Source organism: Sapajus apella, unplaced genomic scaffold (assembly GCF_009761245.1).
Source record: "Sapajus apella isolate SASKATOON/1434 unplaced genomic scaffold, GSC_monkey_1.0 scaffold38, whole genome shotgun sequence".
NCBI classification, from domain to species: domain Eukaryota; kingdom Metazoa; phylum Chordata; class Mammalia; order Primates; family Cebidae; genus Sapajus; species Sapajus apella.
The window spans coordinates 13,176-20,635 of record NW_022436978.1 but is presented as its reverse complement, the minus strand read 5'-3'; positions in this window follow the sequence as shown (position 1 = coordinate 20,635).

Sequence of the window (7,460 nt, the reverse complement as noted above, 5' to 3'; positions counted from 1 at the left end):
GGGGAGGCCTCAGGAAACTTACAATCATGGCAGAAGGCAAAGCGGGAAGGGGGCATCTCACATGGCTGGAGCAGAAGGAAGAGAGAGAATGGGGAGAAGCTACACACCTTTAAACAACCAATATTGCAAGAACTTGATATCAGGAGAACAATACCAAGGGGTACAGTGTTAAGCCGTGAGAAACTGCCCTGTGATCTAATCACCTCCCACCAGGCCCCACCTCCAACATTGGGGATTACAATGTGACATGAGATTTGGTTAAACTACCATAGACCAAATGGACCTAACAGACATTTATAGAATATTCCATCCAACAGTAGCAAAATACACATTCCTAACCACACATGGACGATTCTCCAGGATAGATCATCGCATTAGGAAGTAAGAAGTGCTCTCTGCTGAGCTAACCTCAACAATAAAACTCTCCCTGACTCAATACATGTTTTATTCCATTATTTGCTTTCCTTATCTTGCTTTATAGATCTCCCTTTCAGTGATCTCCACCAAAAATGTTATTGGGAATGTATTCATTCATTTGTTTAGTGATTATTTCCACCTTTGGATGAAGTGGTAAGCTCTGTAAAGGAGTAAACTCTGTGTTGTTACTCCTGTTCTAGGCATCTTCTCTTGAGGTTTGAAATTAGGACACCGGCCGGGTACAGTGGCTCACACCTGTAATCCCAGCACTTTGGGAGCCCAAGGCAGGCGGATCATGAGATCAGGAGCTTGAGACCAGCCTGGCTAAGATGTTGAAACCCCATCTCTACTAAAAATACAAAAATCAGCCGGGTGTGGCAGTGCGCACCTGTAATCCCAGCTACCCAGGAGCCTGAGGCAGAAGAATCTCTTGAACCCGGGAGACAGAGGTTGCAGTGAGCCGAGATCATGCCATTGCACTCCAGTCTGGGCAATAAGAGTGAAAACAAGAAACAAAAAGTACAGCATAAATATGGTATAAAAGAAAAAAAATTGCACCACTTGTATAGGGCACCTATTATGAATGGAGCTTGCAGGACTGGAAGATTCTCTGGGTGAGTCAGTGAGTGGTGGGTGAATGTGAAGGCTGAGGACATTACTGTATGCTATGGTAAACTGAACACTGAGGCTACACTCATTTAAAATTTTTTTCTTCAATGATAAATTAACCTTAACTTACTTTAAGTTTTTACTTTATAAACTTTTTAAAAACCTTTTTTCTATTTTGTAATAACAGTAAGCTTAAAACACACATTGTATGACTGTACAAAAATATTTTTTTATATCCTTATAGATAAGCTTTTTTAAAATTATTTTTTCTTTTTGTTTGTAAACGTTTGTTAAAAACTAGGACACAAAGCTGGGCACAGTGGCTCACACCTGTAATCCCAGCACTTTGGGAGGCCAAGATGGGCTGATCACCTGAGGTCTGGAGTTCGAGACCAGCCTGGTCAACATGGTGAAACCCCATCTCTACTAAAAATACAAAAATGAGCCAGGCATGGTGGCAGGTGCCTGTAATCCTAGCTACTCAGGAGGCTGAGGCAGGAAAATTGCTTGAACCCAGGAGGCGGAGGTTGCAGTGAGCTGAGATTGCACCACTGTACTCCAGCCTGGGCAGCAGAGTTAAACTCCATCTCGAAAACAAAAACAAAAACAGAAACAAAAGCAAAACAAACAAAAACTAATACACAAGCACATTAGCTTAGGCCTACATGGGGTCAGCATCATTAAGATGTCACTTGGCAAAAAGAGTTTTCAGCTCCATTATAATATTTTGGGACCACTGTTGCATATGTGGTTCATTGTGGACTGAAACGTTATGCCGTGCATGACAGTATTCAAATATCTTGATATGTGTGTGTTATACTGTTTATTTTTCAGATTAAAATGATAAAAGTACTTTTATCAGCAAGAATAGGTAGATAAATTCAGACAGCACTTTGGCTAGAAGACATAGGAAGCTATAGCTAAGGCTGATCAAGAAGAAGTGCCTTGATCAGAACTGCAATTCCAGGAAATGACTCTCTCTTCATTGGAGAGACCAACTGGCATCTCTTCCAACATTTCCTCTTACCTGAAATCTAAGAATACTCATCTAACTGACCTCTGCTGTTAGGACTGTGGCTCAGGAGTGACAGTCTCTCTGTGCTCTCTGTGTATGGTCAGGAGCAGCTAAACTCTGGGATATAACTTTGGGAACTTCTGACCTCATATCCTTCCAGAGCTGTGATTATTATGTCATCTGCAGTAGTAATGACAGTGGCTAAAGGGAAGTCATGCTAATTCTCTAAAAACATTTCATCCAAGGTATTAATTATTGTAAACAACTACTAGTGGTTAATGAAACTTAATATTACTCAAAGAGACTGTCAAAAGTAATTAGAAGAGAAACTTTCCAGCAATTTCCAGAGTGATGGGAAGCAGATATCCTCAGATGCAATAAAGGAGGTTAGAGAATTGAATTCCGCTTTCCAGATAGAATTATAGTTCCTTTGAGGGATAAATTTCCCTGAATGTGTGATTCCGTATACTTCCTCACAAATTTTAGATACCCAGGCATTTATGATAGAAATAGTGAAATAGAATGGCCAGGCATGGTGGCTCACACCTGTAATCCCAGCACTTTGGGAGGCTGAGGCGGGCAGATCACGAGGTCAAGAGATCGAGACCATCCTGGCCAACATGGTGAAACCCCGTCTCTACTAAAAATACAAAAATTAGCTGGGCATGGTGGCACATGCCTGTAGTCCCAGCTACTCAGGAGGCTGAGGCAGGAGAATTGCTTGAACCCAGGTGGCAGAGGTTGCAGTGAGCCGAGATCGTGCCACTGCACTCCAGCCTGGCGCCTGGTGACGAAACAAGACTCTGTCTCAAAAAAAAAAAAGAAAGAAAAGAAATAGTGAAATAGAAACACAAGAAAGAGTGGAACTTCCCGTTAAAGATTCTTACTAACAAAAGAAAATTAGATATATATTCTAAAAAGAGTGGAATTGCAAAGCAGATAGAAATAAATAAGAACCATTTTTTCTCCCACCAATGCCATCTTAACAAAGAGGAAATGTCTATTTTGTCCAAAACTATTAAGAGAGAATTTAACATAACAACATAAGAGTATCTCCTGAATTAAGCATGAAGGAAGTTTTTGGGGGATGGATGGCTACAGCAGCCTCATTGAAATTGGTTTTGGAGGAGTCTAGGAAGTGGAGGCAAACATTGTTATATAAGAAACTCTATTAAATCTTTTAAAAGTGACTGGGCATAGTGGCTCACACCTGTAATCCCAGCACTTTGGGAGGCAGATGTAGGCAGATCACCTGAGGTTAGAAGTTCAAGACCAGCTTGACCAACATGGGGAAACCCTGTCTCTTACTAAAAATACAAAATTCAGGCATGGTAGTGCATGCCCGAAATCACAGCTACTCAGGAAGCTGAGGCAGGAGAATCGCTTGAACCCAGGAGGCAGAGGTTGTAGTGAGCCGAGATCGCATCACTGTACTCCAGCCTGGGGAATAAGAGCGAAACGCCATCTCAAAAAAAAAAAAAAAGTCTTTTAGAAGTGAAAAAGAGAGAGGACTTTTAGCATTTATTATATCCTCTGGTACACATATGTCATACCATGTCATCCAGATAACTTTCTACATCCTATCCCTGAGTTTCAATTAGCTTGATGTTCTCAGTATAGTAAAATGTCAAAATGACCAGGATCCCTTCAGATATGCTGTGACATGGTACAGAAAAGTTGCCATCATTTGTGGAAAGAGAGGAACATGAACTGCTTTCTTATCTAGATAAATGAAATCGCTTTCGATCATCTTTCCTAATAAATAGGCACATACCACCTACCGGAGCCTGTTGATCCAGTCCTGTAAGGTTAACACAATAAGCTGCTTAGGAAACAAGCACAGGGTCAGGGTTAGGGTAGGTGACTCTCATCTGCCGTGATCCATCTTGCTTTTTCAGGAGCCATTCTTGGTCTGTGATCGGTCCTATAGCCCCTTAATCTTCATGGCTGCAATTCTACCTGAGTGAAGTATGACTCTGCTTTACAGTATTTTGATCAGTCAAGGCAGTTTTGGTAATAATCACTTATTTTTACTTACTGTAATGAATTTTACTTTATGGGTCATACAACCAGTATGTGTGCTTTGCCAGCTGCCAGGTATATCCATCGTGATTTTATAATTATAGACCAGGGAGCTGACAATAGGGCAAGTTTGCAGAACCACTGGATCCAACATAAGATGGACTGGAGCCACGTATCCTCTGGTCCCCACATGCCCCAGTTTAACATTCCTGTCATCCTAGTATCAGGGCAAGTTCATTATCTATATTCAATTGTCCTCAATAAATCTAGGCATATTCCCTTCCCTAGTGTCTATTACTTGGGTTCATGGCCAGAGGTCCCACTGGACAAAGACTATGTAGATAATAAGTTTTCTATACTTGTAGAGGCTCTGTTGCTTTCATTCTCAATGACACCCAGGTCCCCATTCAAACAGTGGGCTCTATGTGCAAGAACAAATGCAGATATCAAAATTGTGGGAACGGTCATAATTTTCTGCTTATTTATTTCAGGAAAAGACATTTTCTCATTAGAAGACATTTAACAGGGGTCTTTAAGATTTCAAGATCATATATGTCAACCATGGGCATCCTACACTCATGTGGTCTGAGAGTTGCTGATTTACTTTCACTAGGAGGATACAGCTCACCAAATTGAAAGTCACAGCGACACCTAATTGTGGGGAGAAATTATAGATTTTCCTAAATGAAATAGTCATTAAGTAGAAATATACTTTTTCAAAGGCCAATATTTTTTATAATCATGGGTACTTATAAAGAACAATTTAAATACAACTTACGATGAATGGGAAGAATTTTCCACCAGAAAAATAGTGAAATTAAACTTAGATGAATAGATGCTATTTGGTGGAATGTGGCCAAATCATGTTTATCCTTCATATAGAGGTGTCCATCCTCTTTGCATCTTGGTGGGATCTTTTGAGGACCCACTGCCCACGGGCTGCCACGCTTGCGAAACACCAAGTCCCGTGGGTAACTGCTGGGCCAGAGTGGTTAAGGTGTGGTTGTGTCTCCACTGTTTTCCATCCCACTTGCACATAGTGGGTTCTGAGGCCACACTGGATAGTGGAGCCACATCAGACTCCTGTGTCAGTAGCAGATAAACGTCATGTGTTATCTCACTGAAAAATTGTGGTGCTTACTGTTCCAGAAACTGGAATAACCTTCATTGATATGGAAAACATCAACCTTATACCTAAATAATGGCTCTTGGGATATGACTTTGGCAGAGATTCAGTAAGGACCATGTGATCCCAATGTGTAGAAGAGAGCAAGAGAAACATCAGATTTCTTCATCTTAGACTGGATTGATTGTGCCTGAGCTATGATGTGATTTTTTTCTGTTATTTTGCAGGTTTATATTTATTGTCATGATTTAGTCAGCAGAAGATATTTTCTCTCTCTTTTCTTAAATTACAGACCTGCAAACCTTCGGCAATGTTTAAATTTTTCATGTAAACAGAATGGGTTTTTGAAATATGGCTCTTTCAGAAAAAAAAGAAAGAAAGAAAGAGAGAGAAAGAAAGAAGAGAGAGAGAGAAGAAAGAAAGAAAGAAAGAAAGAAAGAGAGAAAGAAAAGAAAGAAAGAGAAAGAAAAGAAAGAAAGACAGACAGCTCTTTCAAAATCATGGTGAAGACTTAGCTAGGAAGTAAATTTGAATATGAAGTTTATTCAAGAGCCATCCTGATGTCAAAGGCATTTGACTGCACATTGTTTTATTATAATACATGTTATATTGCCACATACAAACCACCCCCAAAACTTTACAGCTTTAAATAAACCATTTATTTAGCTCATTTTTTTGTGTGTGGGTTGGCAATTTGGGCCTGGCTTAGTCAGCCTGTTCTTCTAATCTGTTTCTGACTTAGCCACATCTCAGCTGGGCTCATGCACACATCTGCAGCCAAGCGGCAGGTCGCTCAGGTGCTGCCCGTCTTGAGTGGCATTGCTCACGTGGCTGGAGGATGGTGACAGTCCACTTGTATGACAGGAGTAATGAGGCTGTGCATCTCTGCCACCCAACAGGCTAGCCCAGGATTGCTTGGCATGGGCACCGTCCCCAGAGAGAGAGTGGAAGTATGTCTGTCCTCTTGAGGCATAGACTCCGAGATGACACAGTGATGTTTTGGGGGCTCTGTATTGGCCAAAGGAAGTCACAAAGCCAGACCTGATTGAAGAGGTAGAGAAGTAGGACTCGTCTTGGAAGGAGCTACAAAGTCTCATTGTAAAGGAGCACACACACCAGGAGGCATGGGAAATTGTACCCATTTTTGCAATCTACTCCAAGTCTAGATTTTTCTTCCTGTCCCTAGTAACAACTATCCATGAGCATTCAAATTTGCATCAATTGTCTATAATTAAGCCCTCTCCTAATTTGCATATCTTCCCCCAGAACAACAAAAATCTATTCTCTTTATCAAAATATTCAGTGTCAATTGTCACGTGAGAAAGCCCCTTGGAGGCCTCATCTGTAACTCTATGGGTTTATCGAACATTTATCTGAAAAATGTAACTCTGTTCAGAAAAAGGCAGGGAGTAGTTTGGGGTTGTTTACAATATATATTATGTATTTTTTCATATTGTATTTCTTTCTATTGAGAAAAGTAATTCTATAATTCTACTATATTTTTCCTCATGAAAGGCTGGGAAAATATAAAACACAACTAAACCCCTTCCAACTCATGTAGCTAGATCTCTGATTGTGACTTCATCTTCATTTATGTTGGATGTGACTCATGTTTATCTAGCCCTTTGGAATATCGCTTTGGGGACAAATGAGTGTGTTTAGAATATGTCTGAAATTCATGTAATCTCAAGAGAAATATTTATTTTCTATCTTTGCCAGCGCTGGGGAAACATATAATTAAAAACAAAATATCTCCCAACTTAGAAAATCTCTTCACAAAGGTAAAAGAAATATAAAACAGTTTCATCTTTATTTTTAATTTAATTTTTTGAGACAGGGTCTCACTCTGCTGCCTAGACTGGAATGCAATGGCACAATCTTGGCTCACTGCAATGTCTGCCTCCCAGGTTCAGGCAATTCTTGTGCCTCAGCCTCCCAAGTAGCTGGGATTACAGGCATGCACCTCCACACCTGGCTAAGTTTTGTATTCTTTAGTAGAGAGAGTTTTGCCATATTGGCCAGGCTGGTTTCAAACTCCTGACCTCAAGCGATCCTCCTACCTCAGCCTCCCAAAGTTCTGGGAATACAGGCGTGAGCCCCAACACCCGCCCAAGAAATAAAATAGTTTTAATAAGCACTCAACCAGAATGCATGTGCATTACAGGCAATCCACTAAGAGATTGCAGAGAGAGAAAGAAATCTCACCCTTTCATATAGCCAAGCAGATATGATCTGTTACATACATGTTCTCAAAAATAAACAGCAATTAGT